General features: G+C 49.2%; 2 protein-coding genes across 4 annotated transcripts in view; one reads left to right on the top strand and one right to left on the bottom strand.

The window, feature by feature from the left end:
- Positions 1–13672, top strand: part of SLC26A8 (solute carrier family 26 member 8) — a 3386895-nt gene that overhangs the window by 1200003 nt on the left and 2173220 nt on the right. The gene's annotated exons all lie outside the window — the stretch shown is intronic.
- LOC147712559 (uncharacterized) overlaps positions 1–13672 on the bottom strand; it is a 293966-nt gene that overhangs the window by 134312 nt on the left and 145982 nt on the right. The window lies entirely within an intron of this gene.

The following is a 13672-nucleotide window of genomic DNA, read 5'->3' as shown; positions in this document are numbered from 1 at the left end:
ACAGTGGCATGGAATAGCAAGGGCACCATGCCCAAAGCATCTAACCAGCAAAACAGATCAAAAACAGAGGAGGCAATCAGTAAAAAATGGAAGGGAGACTCACGCCAATGATGCCAGGTCTAACACGTGTCCCCTCCAGCTAAAATGTGGGGAGAACTGCCCTTCCCCTTGGGTGTTCTCTTCACTAAGGTGGAAAAATCTGGACAGACCATCAGCATTGGCGTGTTCTGTATCAGAGCGGTGTTCCACCATAAAGTCTATCCCCTGTAGGGAAATGGACCACCTCAACAACTTTGGGTTCTCACCCCTCATCTGCATTAGCCATCTGAGGGGCCTGTGGTCGGTCTGAACCAGGATGTGAGTCCCAAACAAATAGGGTCTCAACTTCTTCAGTGCCCAGACCACAGCAAATGCCTCACGCTCAATTGCACTCCACCTCTGTTCCCGTGGAAGTAAACTCCTACTGATGAAGGCTACAGGTTAGTTTAGGCCCTCCTCATTAATCTGTGAAAGAACAGCCCCACACCATGCTCTGAAGCGCCTGTTTGAGCAATGAATTCCTTTGAGAAGTAGGGCGCCTAAAGCATGGGTGCTGTGCACATGGCAGTCTTCAGGGTGTCAAAAGCCTTCTGATAGGTGTCAGTCCAGTTCACTTTCTTGGGCTGCTTCCTGGAAGTCACCTCAGTCAAGGGTGCAACAATGTTGCTATGCCCTTTGACAAACCTCCTGTAGTACCCTGTGAGTCCTAAAAAGGCTCTCACCTGTGTCTGAGTCTTAGGGGGTCCCATGCCAGGATGGTATCAATTTTGGGTTGCAGGGGCATCACCTGGCTGCTCCCTACCTGGTGACCCAAGTACACCAAGGAACCCTGCCCGATCTGGCACTTACTCGCTTTGATTGTGAGGCCTGCCTTTCGCTGGGCCATTCACACTTCCCAGAAGTGGCGCAGTTGTTTTTTCCCAACTGGCGCTGAAGACTGCAATGTCATCCAGGTAGGCGGCACTGAAATCTTCCAGTCCAACTAACACCTGGTTGACCAACCTCTGAAAGGTGGCAGGGGCATTCTTCATTCCAAAGGGCATAACCCGGAATTGGTAATGCCCATCTGGTGTGGATAATGCTGACCTCTCTTTGGCCCCATCAGTCAGGGCGATCTGCCGATACCCAGATGTCAAATCAAACGTGCTGAGGTACTGTGCATCCCCTAACCGATCAATGAGCTCATCAGTTTTGGGGATGGGGTGTGCGTCAGTCCTGGGGACTGAATTGAGTCTCCGGTAGTCCACACAGAACCGGAGTTCTGGTGTGGCACCGGGCGCGGCAGTCTTTGGGACCAAAACCACTGGGCTGGCCCAAGGACTGTTAGAGAACGCAATCATCTCTAAGGCAAACATCTTGGAGACTTTCTTCTTGATGTAAGCTATGACCTTGTCAGTCACTCTGTATGCTTTGTGCTGTCGACTGTTCGTAGTGTCCACATCATGGACGCACCACTCAGTGACACCAGGATTCAAGCAAAACAAATCAGAGAATTGTCCCAACAGTTGGTGACAATCTTGCTGTTGATCAGGGGTCAGTGTGGCAGAGAGGCTGACACCATCTACTGACCCATCTTGCTCTGTTGCAGACAGGAGGTCAGGAAGAGGCTCTGTCTCCTCTTCCATTTCACCATCTGTCGCTAGGAGCATGCCCACTTTGGACCTTTCTAAGTGGGGCTTCAGGCGGTTAACATGCAGGACCCGCAAAGGGTTCCTGGGGGACCGCAAGTTCACCAAATCGGTGACATCACTCTTGCGCTCCACCACCTCAAATGGTCCAGTCCACCTGTCCTGGAGCGCACAAGGCTCTACAGGGGCCATGAACCAAACGTTCTATCCAGGTTGAAGCTCAATCAGAGTGGCATTCTGATAGTACCACCGCTTCATGTCCTCCTGGATTCTCCAGATTCGCCTGAGCGAGCTGTCTGCTTCGCTGAGTCTGGTTCCTGAAGGCCAGCATGTAACTGTATACATCCTGGGGAGGTTTCCTGGGAGATTGCTCCCAGCCTTCCTTGACCACACTCAAAGGTCCTCTTACAACAGTTCAAAGGGGCTGAACCCTAGGGACTTTTGTGGCACCTCACAGTAAGCAAAAAGAAGGCATGGCAAGAGGACGTCCCACTTACGCCTCATAGGTTCCTCAAGACCCATAATCATGCCGTTAAGGGTCTGGGTGAATCTCTGAACCAGCTCATTTCCTTGTGAGTGGTAAGGAGTGGTGAACTTATAGGTAACACCACACTCCTTCCACAGATACTTCATTTAACTGGAAATGAAGTTCAGACCCCACCTCTCTGGGGAACCCCACATGGGAGAAAATCCCCATCAGAGCCATCCCACCACGGGGGCCTTCACTGTCCTGAGCGGGATGGCTTCCGGGTACCGAGTAGCATGGTCCTCCAAGACCAGGATAAACCTGTTGCCCATGGCTGTCTTTGGGTCCAGTGGCCCTACAATGTCAATGCCCACCCGTTCTAAGGGGCTACTGACTACAGGGAAAGGTTGGAGAGGAGCCTTGTGCTTCCTTCCACTTTTCTCACTTGCCTGGTGTAGGAGAGTAGGGTCTGCTTCCTATGGTTACACCACTTTTTGCTCTGCTTCACTGGTTTTTCGACTTTAGTATGGCTCCAGCACTGCTAATCAGGCCCACAGCCTAGCTGTTCTCTCTCTAAATTGATACCATGTACTTTAGGTACATACCAGATTGGTTACTGTGGCACCCTTGTGAGCCCCTGTATATAGTACCTTAGTGTCACACTCTACCCCTAATTGCCTGCACACAAGAGGGATGATTGTGGTATGAATGAGAGGACTACACGTCCCAGAAAGCTAGGGAGTGAGTCTCCTTCTCTCTTTCCACTCTCCTGCCTTATTTTATCCCTTCCTCTTCCTGAATCAGGTGCTTGTCACCTGATATCGTCGTTTTGAGAAGCTGAAGAAAGTCATCATATCGGATGGAGCCTGTTGTGGCTTTCCTTGTTTTTGACCCGATTTTGAAAGCGCATTGCCGCGCTGGATCCCTGAAGCCGCTCTGACTCACAGAGCGCTGGCCTGCGCAGAGTCTCGTAACATTGAGACACGCTGGATCCCTGAAGCCGCTCTGGCCCGTTGAGCGCTGGGCTGCGTTGAGTCTCGGAGCATTGAGACGCGCCGGATGTGTGAAGCCGATCAGTGTTTGCCGGTAAGCGTGTGCGGAGCTGACTCACGCAGAGGTTAGTGTAGCATTTAGTATAGCACATGCCGCGCTGGATTAGGGATAGCTTGCCGATGTACATTAAGGATCGCTGGGCGTGAAGAGTCCTGGATGTCACTTCGTAAGCGCAGAGTGACATCGAGACTTCCTGTTTGTTTTGTTTCCTTATTGATTCAGAAGCGCCCACACCTTAGAGACTAACAGCGCAAGAAAGGTATTCTATTTCATTTTCTTTTGGAAGATCGTCATTAGCTCAGAAAGTCATTTGAGCTTTAAACCCACATTTACCTGTACAAGAAGGTGATCTTGTTACCTATAGTTCCTCCTTGGGTGTAAAGTCATTGTCCCCATAGGAACATTGAAAATTTTGACAATCATACTGCGTATTTTGTACGCTTATGAACTTTTCTTTTTATTCTTACTTTATTTTTACATTTTGTGATTTTCTTCTGGGAGATACTTGCTGCAGTTTAAATTGTAAGTTATATACACACATAGTTATATTGATCTACACCAAATCGAGTGTGTATTTTGTGTATGACATATATTCTATCCTCTGCAGGATTCTTGGTCTAGAGAGGAGTATATTCACAGCAACTCCCAACCAGTCTAGAATTGATGATTGAAACGGCTGCAACTTTATTGTTTCTTTATCCACTTTTTCCCCTTCCCCTGGTGTGGTACTCTCTGTTTGAGTCCTCTGACTACTCGCAGGTGGTTCCATATAGGGGAAGACGGAGAACAAGCAACATTCATCGCTCCCGCGATATCCTGCTTTGGAGGTTAGTCAACCTATGTTCACTTTATGACACTTAGGTACCCAGGGCATAGGGACCCCAGAGGCCTACCAGGGGCTGCAGCATGTATTGTGCCACCACTGGTTAGCCTTCCAAACTGATACCACAGGTCTGTACTTACAGCCTGGGTAAGGTGGTGTAAGCACCCCTTACTTAGATAGAGTATACCTATATCTACCTCATATATAGACACATAGTAACCTATAAGTTACTCCTATGGCAGGCCTTGACACTCCTGGAGGCAGAGTGCTTGGTTTTGTGTGAAAGGGTGCCCTAGCATGAGCTGAGCCCCTCTGCAGCTTTCGGAACCATCTCCTTATAGCTGTTCTATGATATAGCCATACGATACACTCTTAAGTGCATTATAATCCTCGCGGTTAATGCTAACTTTGGTTTGGCTTTATCAAAACATGTTGTGTAAGGTGTCAAACACTTTGGAATACTTCCCCCCGCCAGTTCTGGCGGCGGGGGTAGCATTCCACCCTTCTAGAGGCAGAAGACATGTAGTTACTGGTAAACCCGGTTAAAGTTAATCCGAGCCCCAGCATCACATGAGTCTGCCCTCCTGCTGTTGGATGAAACTATGGCAGGAGAGGCCTGGACAATAGGTTTCCTGTCCAGGGAGGTGCTGGCTCCTCCCCACACAGACTTCAGTGTATTGGGGCAGGGTGGGTTGCATTCAGTGAATGCTTTTCAGACACTGCCTGGGGCACAGAAGGTGCTCCATGCATTTCCCAGTTCAAACCGGTTGCTGGGGCGCTTAGCCCCAGCTCTGGTGCGAAATTGAACAAAGGGGAAGGGGTGTAACCACCCCCTCCCCAGGTCCACCCATACGAGGGACCTTAGAGTTAGTCCAACCCCTAAACTTACCATAAGTATAGAACCCCAGTCCCTAGGACTTTAGATTACCCTGGACGAAACTCTGCAACTTATATCTTTGACCTTTGACATTCCATTTTGACTGGAAGACAGAAGAAATCTTCCTTGTGGTCAAGGAGTGACCACCCTGTTCAAACAGGCACCAACTGCATCTTTGCCGGTCTGTATTTTCGAGGCTTCAGAAGAATCTGTGACACAGGACATGGACTTCCAGACATCTCTGACGCTGACCTGCGCTCCCAGCAAAGCTGAGACCTGTAGCGGACACGAGAGACGTGGGACCGGAACTCCTGGACATCCTGCATCTTTGCAACTGCACCTACTTCCCGAGGTATCCTGAAGTTGAGCATTGTGGTATTTGAAGACCCTGCCCGAGCTCATTTTGCACCGAAGCTCAGAGGCCTACACTCCACGAGTGTCCCGTGGGCCCGCTTTGTGCATTTCCGCTCATTCCTAGTCCGTTGGCTAGCGAGCCCCCACGAAGGGCCATCTTTGATTTAGTGAGCTTTCCTGGTTGCTCCAGACGTGCTCCCACTCCTCTCCAAAGGAGGAGTCCCTCAGACCTTGCTGGTCTGTACCAAAGCCAATCTTGTCATCTTGCATAGGTTGCTGTTGCCAAGGCTTGTTGGGTCCAATCCGGATTCCGACACCAGAGTCAACTAGATCCTTCGTGAGACAGCTTAAATCGAGTTCCTGGTCATTGTTGACGCCTCCTGGTTCTCGTGGCTGAAGAGTCAAGCTTCACCTCTTTCACCTGAAATCACCCAACATCGGCTGGCATCTTCTCCTTGCCATCCTGGTCACTGGTTAGTGACCCAGACTCTTTCTCCTCTGCTTTCAGGTTCTTAACATCTCCAATCCACCCCTGGATTTACCCGGAAACACTTTTCCTCTAGTCGCCTGCAGCATTTCTTCGCAGCTCTCCATAGGAATCGACGTCAAAACCCTACGCCAAAATACACCTACGCACCCGGCTTCCCTGGGTGAGGTAACATGAGTACTCCGGTGCTCCCTTGGGTCTTGACTCCTGAAGTGTCCTAGTCTAAAAGGGTTCCATCGTAGTTCACCCAGAAGTGCCCTTAATCTTTAAAATTGTAAGTTGTTCGTTCTCCATAGAAAGTCAATGGTGATCCGTGGCTGTGTTTAGACACGGCACACGTCCCCCGTGGGCCTCCTGCATTCTAACCGTAGGTGGTTATAGGTAGCCCCAGCGGTTCTACAGGCCCTAGGCCTGCTTTCTAACTCTCACGTGGTTCTTATACCACTATTTTAGTATATAGTTTGTGAGGCCCCTAGGGCATAACGTATACTGTGCAACTTGTCGTATGCTAATTAAGTTCCTTGTATTGTACTTTTACCTCTGACCTCATAAAGAGTCCAGAGGGGTTGTGTTTAGAATAAATACATATAAATTTGATATTTACCTTGTGTGGTGTGCTTTCATTTGATCATTCAAGAGATTATAATTGGTAAAACAACTAGCTTAACTCGCCTCTAAGTCTTAGCCTGAAGGCTGCTCTCCACAGCTACCGCTAGGATAGCTTTCTATAAGTTTGACTTTACAACCTCCTATCAATAAGGGTCGTTTGGACTGGTGCAAGGTGCCCACTAGAATATTGGACATCGTATACCAGGCCAACTTCTCACACCTGGCAAGTTTGACAAGTCCTACAATGAGTATCTAAACTCTTCCGCATCTGGGGCCAATAAAAGTGGGTGTCAAGCCTTACAAAGGTCTTGTCCTGCCCCAGATGTCCAGCTAAAGGTACATCATGAGCCAACCCCAGTAGGAAGGCTCTGAAGCGCTGGGGTACCACCAGCACACGGGCTGACCCAGGCTCAGCAACCTTAGGCTCACTGCACAGGAGGTTGTTCTCCCAGTAGATCCAATGTGATCCAGACTGATCACCGGCTGCCTGGTTTGTGGCCTGTTGCCGCAAACCCTCAAAAGAAGGGCAATTCCTCTACTCTGCACAAAATTCCTCCCTGGAGGGCCCTCTTTTTTGCTGCCAATGGGTCAGCTCAGATAGGTTCCCCAGTTCAGCAATTTGCTCCCCTGTAGTTTCCAGGGCATCCCCCTCAAGGTCTGTCTCCTCCTGGACTGTGGGAACAATAGGGGCTGGTTTCCCGCGCCCTCTACCTCTTCTCTTTAAGGCAGGTTCCTGGGCCATACTTTCAGACTCCAGGATCTCTTGAACACCCTTGGCTGCCATAGACCGAGTGGTCACACACGCCCACTCGGGTAGACCCAACAACTCCAAATGAGCCTTCTCCTCCACCTTAGCCCAAGGATAGCTTTCCAAATCATTGCCTAACAGACAATCAACAGGCATGGCTGACCTCACAGTTACCTGAAGAGTACCAGAGACCCCTCCCCACTCAAAGTGAACCTGAGCCACCTTGCAATGGCTCTCCGTGTTGACAGCGACAACCACTGGGAAGAATGCATTTGGGACCCCCTGCTCTTCAGACACCAAGTGACACTTGACAGCTGTCACACTGGCTCCAGTGCCTCTAAGAGCCTCCACTCTGTGGCCATTGATGGTCACCCACTGCATGTATTTTTTAGTGTTATTAGGCAGTTGGTTTTTAGGGACCATCTCAAAGTCTCCTAATGAGATAAGGGATATTTCTGCGGGACCCCACCCACCTTGGGCACCGTTCTCCTCCACTCCCAGTTCTACACTTGCCATCTGACTGGGGGTGCACGGGGTGGCATAGACTGACTCTTTTGGGGACACTGGAGTCATACCAACTGTGTCCCACCTGCTTACACTGAAAGCAGGTAACTGGTCCCCTGTGAACAGGTTTACCTTGTCGGGGGCTCTGACTTCTTCTCAGGGGGAGGCTGGGAACTCTTCCCTTGGTTCCCTTGGGAGTTAATTTGGGGCCCTTCCTGGAACTCACTCGGTTTACCCTTGTCCCCCCCCCACCCTTCTGCTGGGGACCCTGCCCACCTTTGGCAGAGTCTCCCATATGACCCTTGTGGATCCGGGTACTGACCCAGTGGTCCGCCTCCTCTGCAAGCTTCCTAGGGTTAGTCAACTTGCTATCAATATGGTGCTGGCGTAGCTCTGGAAAACAATTAGCAGACAAGTGCTCCCTTGCAATCAAATCATAAAGCGCTTCAAAAGTATCCACTTTGCTACCCTTCACCCAACTATCCATAGCTCTGCAAAAGAAACATACATATTCTACCCAAGTGGTTCCTTCCAGCTTCTTACAATTCCTGAACCTCTGTCTATAGAGTTCTGGGGTCAAACCATATCTTGTCATCGGTGCTTCCTTCATGTCGGCAAAAGACATCCTATTCTCACTGGGTAGGTCTAACAAAGTATCCATCCCCTCACTCACAAAGCGGCCCCACAACCCCGCTCCCCAATCCTTCTCAGGGACCCGGTGGCCAACATTGCTATTTCATAGGCTGCAAACCACTGCCCAATATCTTCATGCTTACGGAAATCTTTCATGACATCCTTGGGGATGTATACCCTGCCTTCTGAAGGCACAGATGGTGTGCTGCCAGCAGAGAGATTGATCTGTAAGCCCTTTGCCTTGATCTCTAACTCCCTCAACATCCTCTCATGTTCGATTCTTATTCTCTCTCTCTCCAAGGACAACTTGTTATTCACTATTTCCCTCTGAACCTCTATCTTAAGCTTAGCCATCTCCAGCTTGTGTGCCCTATTTCTCTCCCTGTCTTCCAGCTCTCCCGGGGAAAGGTCTTTGGAAGAGATACTACAGTCAGGTGGGGACGGTACTCCTCCCCTGGCTGGAAACACTGGCCTATCCAGTTGCCCATCTGCATCCCCAGCTGGCTCCACCAGCAACTCAGGAGCATTTCTTGCTTCTACCCAGGCCCTCAGCGCCTTTTGATAGTCATCCTTTTTTAGAAATGCCTGGTGTAGCAATTTTCAATTTCTTGCAGAGATGCTTGAGCTTTTTCAAAGTGTAAGTTTCCAACCTCTCTTCCTCAAAATCTAGATCCACAGATGCAACAGATGCTGGTTTACTCATGGTAGTAAGAATTGGGAGTTTTCAGGAAAAATAACAGTCCAAGGAAAAAAAGAAAGTCCCCCCCAAAAGTATGTGGTCGCGTTTGGTCTGCACTCACTAGTAGTGTACACCAATCACTGTATATGAGTCACAAATGCCCCCCTTTTCTGAATCGTTTTTGGCCACTATAGGTGTGGCAGGGTATACTCAGACATGAGTCCCTTTCTCACTGCACCATCAGGATTCAAGCAAGCCGGGCCGAAGACGGCTGAAATGCCAGAAACCGGTCCCCGGTAGCTTGTCTCCTTTCTGGTGAAGAATTGGCTTGGTAGTTTAGTCTGCCCTGTTCCCATGATGCACTGGGCCAGGGACAGACTGATTTGCATATAGCCAGGTTCTGAGCTGGGATGGTGCAGTGAGATAAATAACGGTGATGGATCAAGCCCTGATCTTTGGACAGGGTAAGAGTGGTCTGCTTAATTCAGACACTCTGTTCATCACCACCCCCCTTTCCTGTACCTCATGGGAACAGTCCAGCCCGAACTGCCAAGCCATGTCTTTCCTGGACCGGAATCAAGCATCCTAGGACCGGTTTCTGGCTATCAGCCGTCTTCAGCCAAGATAGCTTGACTCCAGTGGTGTGGAGAGCATGGGACTCACGTCTGAGCATACCCATCCCACTCGGGGTGACAAATGCAAAAACAACAGTTGATGGATAGAATGTAGAACAATGTCATACATTCACCCCAGTACAGAGATCTGGGCCTAAATCCATAGTTTTTTTGCACTCTACACCACCCCAGTTTAGACATGGCCATATGCAAATCAGCCTTGAACCTGTACATCATGGGAGCAGTCCAGCCCGAACTGCCAAGCCATGTCTTTCCTGGACCGGAATCAAGCATCCTAGGACCTGTTTCCAGCTATCAGCCGTCTTCAGCCAGGATAGCTTGACTCCAGTGGTGTGGAGAGCATGGGACTCACGTCTGAGCATACCCATCCCACTCGGTGATAAATGCAAAAATAACAGTTGATGGACAGAATGCAGAACAATGTCATACATTCACCCCAGTAGGAGAGATCTGGGCTTAAATCCATCAGTTTTTGCACTCCACACCACCCCAGTTCAGACATGGCCATATGCAAATCAGCCTTGACCCTGTACCTCATGGGAACAGTCCAGCCTGAACTGCCAAGCCATGTCTTTCCTGGACCGTAATCAAGCATCCTAGAACCGGTTTCTGGCTATCAGCCGTCTTCAGCAAGGATAGCTTGACTCCAGTGGTGTGGAGAGCATGGGACTCACGTCTGAGCATACCCATCCCACTTGGGGTGACAAATGCAAAAACAACAGTTGATGGACAGAATGCAGAACAATGTCATACATTCACCCCAGTACAGATATCCGGGCCTAAATCCATCGTTTTTTTGCACTCCACACCACCCCAGTTCAGACATGGCCATATGCAAATCAGCATTGACCCTGTACCTCATGGGAACAGTCCAGCCCGAACTGCCAAGCCATGTCTTTCCTGGACCGGAATCAAGCTTCCTAGGACCGGTTTCTGGCTATCAGCCATCTTCAGCCAGGATAGCTTGACTTCAGTGGTGTGGAGAGCTAAGGACTCACGTCTGAGCATACCCATCCCACTCGGGGTGACAAATGCAAAACAAGCATTAGAAATGCAATAGGTCTCGCAGCATTAGAGTTAGTGCTTTTAGAATTGTTTATGGGTTTTTTTGTAAATCTTTAGCATTTTTGTTTCCTGTAGCCAATGCTAAAGAATTTAAAAAAAAAGCCATAATCATTTCTAAAAGCTCTAACTCAAATTCTCCGAGACCTATTGCATTGGAAATGCAATAGGTCTCGCAGTAGGAAAGTTTGAGCTATAGGTGTTATTTATTTTTTTGTTTTTTATTTATGTGTTGTTTTTTCTAAATAGCTAAATTAATAGCTTTCTTCTTTACAAAGCCAATAGTTATAATTTTTGTAAATGTGACACCTCTAGCATTTGTAAAGCAACATGTTTTGTATTAACGGGACTTATATGTGACTTATATGTATTGATATTAAAAAAATCAATGGCTTTAAAAAACAATTAATAATTAATACGTAAATAAAATGGATTTTATTTTATATTGCCAATAGCTTAAAGTTTATTAAATATATTTAGTGAAGATGCTGTGGTTGCGCTGAGTGAGGGTGAGTGAGGGTGAGGGTGAGTGAGGGGTTGAGGGTGAGTGAGGGTGAGGGGTTGAGGGTGGGTGAGGGGTTGAGGGTGAGTGAGGGTGAGGGGTTGAGGGTGAGTGAGGGTGAGGGTGAGTGAGGGTGAGTGAGGGTGAAGGTGGGTGAGGGTGGGTGAGTGTGAGTGTGAGTGAGGGTGAGTGAGGGTGAGTGTGGGTGAGTGTGGGTGAGTGAGGTTGAGGGTGAGTGAGGGTGAGGGATTGAGGGTGAGGGGTTGAGGGTGAGGGGTTGAGGGTGAGTGAGGGTGAGGGGTTGAGGGTGAGGGGTTGAGGGTGAGTGAGTGAGGGTGAGGGGTTGAGGGTGAGGGGTTGAGGGTGAGTGGGGGTGAGTGAGGGTGAGGGGTTGAGGGTGAGTGAGGGTGAGGGGTTGAGGGTGAGTGAGGGTGAGGGGTTGAGGGTGAGTGAGGGTGAGGGGTTGAGGGTGAGTGAGGGTGAGGGTGAGTGAGGGTGGGTGAAGGTGAGTGAGGGTGGGTGAAGGTGAGTGAGGGTGGGTGAAGGTGAGTGAGGGTGAGTGAGGGTGAGTGTGGGTGAGTGTGGGTGAGGGTGAGGGTGAGTGAGGGTGAGGGATTGTGGGTGAGGGGTTGAGGGTGAGTGAGGGTGAGGGGTTGAGGGTGAGTGAGGGTGAGGGTGAGTGAGGGTGAGTGAGGGTGAGGGGTTGAGGGTGAGTGAGGGTGAGGGTGAGTGAGGGTGAGAGGGTGAGGGTGAGTGAGCTACATCTAATGACTTCAGAGGACTGCTTATAGACTGTTTAAATTACAACCACTGTCGATAGTAAGTACTATTGACCCTGATAACACCCTAATATATGTCCAAAGTCACAGTTTGGTAGGACTGGGCCAGACTAATGTATATGTTTCTATAAGTGTAGTCAGGACCATACAAGGGTTAGTTGAATAGCCTTGGCGGAAAACCCTGCTTCATTTTTTCGTATGAAACGATCCAGAGCGCCGCCTCAAATTGACAGGCGAAAGTATGATCTAAACATTACTGACATCTCCATCCTGAGGCGTGGGGTCTATAGCGTGACAGCTCGGTCTACACTTCATGCCCTTGGACGAACGCGGATTGGCTGTTCCGTTCTATGTGTCAGGAGCTCAAGGCTGACAAAACAGATGCCGAACTCCTAAAGGAAGTTTGAGAAAAAATGCGCTTGAGATGAGTAGCAACCAAATCGAAGGCAGGCAGATTTCGCTTCATTTATATCCAGTATCGTTGTTGTCCTGAGCGGCACCCTCGGGGCAACAGAAGCCGCTGCCATTGCTAAATAAAACAATGCAAACAATAGTTTAAAATATGGCGCGCTGAAGGAGCTTAAATACAGCCTTTAACCCCTTAATCCTCGCTAATTGTACAAAACACCCACTGTAACGCAAGAGTCGAAGAGCGTTCTGACGTACCTTGCCTCGTAGTTTTTGCAGATGCGTAAGAAGTAGACAGAGGACTAACGCTTCCCCAGGGTAGGGTAACGGGGCGGCCATTTCAGAAGAGAGCGTTTCCGGTCGAGAGGAATGGCAGCTTCTCGGATGGCCACCATACCCTGAAGATTTGCCGTTTGATGGAGAAAGTAAACACAAATTGAGACAGAACACTTTATTGGTCTAAATGGAGGGAGTCTCCCTTCCAATTAGAAAGCCTGCTTGTGCGTGAGCTTGAGGTCCTTTCTAAGCAAGTCTGGTGAAGATATAAAACACTTTATTGCATTTCGGGTTACGTTATTAAGTGGAGAGGTCATTGAGTCGGTACTTGTTTTTCTAGCCTCTCCAGTGCATGTTTTGTTTGCTTCTTTACTTTTGTAGCAGGTAGTAAGATCTGATAATGTACCCCGAAGGACGGCAATAAGAGACTATACAAAAATGCTAATTCAAACAAATCGCTCAGCAAAACGTGTGCTCAAAGTCCTGAAACGCAAATAGATTTTCTGCTTGTGACAGGCCAGCTGTTTCTGTAATTCTTACACTATTACGTGATTATGCATGGAGTAAAAGTTTTGAACGCGACATGGCAGGCAGGGGAGGGGGCGGAGCGGGGGTGTGGGAGGAGTGCGGGAACAGACGGGGAGGAGAGTAGGAGGAGGAGAGTAGAGGAGGCACGGCCTAGCGGCCGTGCAATCAAGAAGTGAGGGGGTGGAGCTGGGGGAGGCTGTGTGAGAGAGTAGGCAAGGCAGGCAGCTGGGGGCATGTACACGCGCATTTAAGCTCAATGCGCATGCGCATTGAGCTTAAATTTCTCGTGCACTGCAAGGAATCGCCACGATTCCTTGCAAGTTGGGGATAAAGAGTGGATAAGCCACCATAGACTCGCAAGCTCGATGCGCATGCGCATCGACAGGCGAGACCTAAACAACAGTTGATGGACAGAATGCAGAACAATGTCATACATTCACCCCAGTACAGAGATCTAGGCCTAAATCCATCATTTTTTGGCACTCCACACAACCCCCTGATGTCAGCACAGGTTTTGTTCAGTCGCCTCATCCCACCCTGCAGCTTTTTAGCAGCATTCTTAGCGATACAATTGTCCGCCCG

Source organism: Lissotriton vulgaris, chromosome 5 (genome assembly GCF_964263255.1).
Source record: "Lissotriton vulgaris chromosome 5, aLisVul1.2, whole genome shotgun sequence".
Classification (NCBI taxonomy): Eukaryota; Metazoa; Chordata; class Amphibia; order Caudata; family Salamandridae; genus Lissotriton; species Lissotriton vulgaris.
This window is presented reverse-complemented; position numbering and strand designations above follow the sequence as displayed.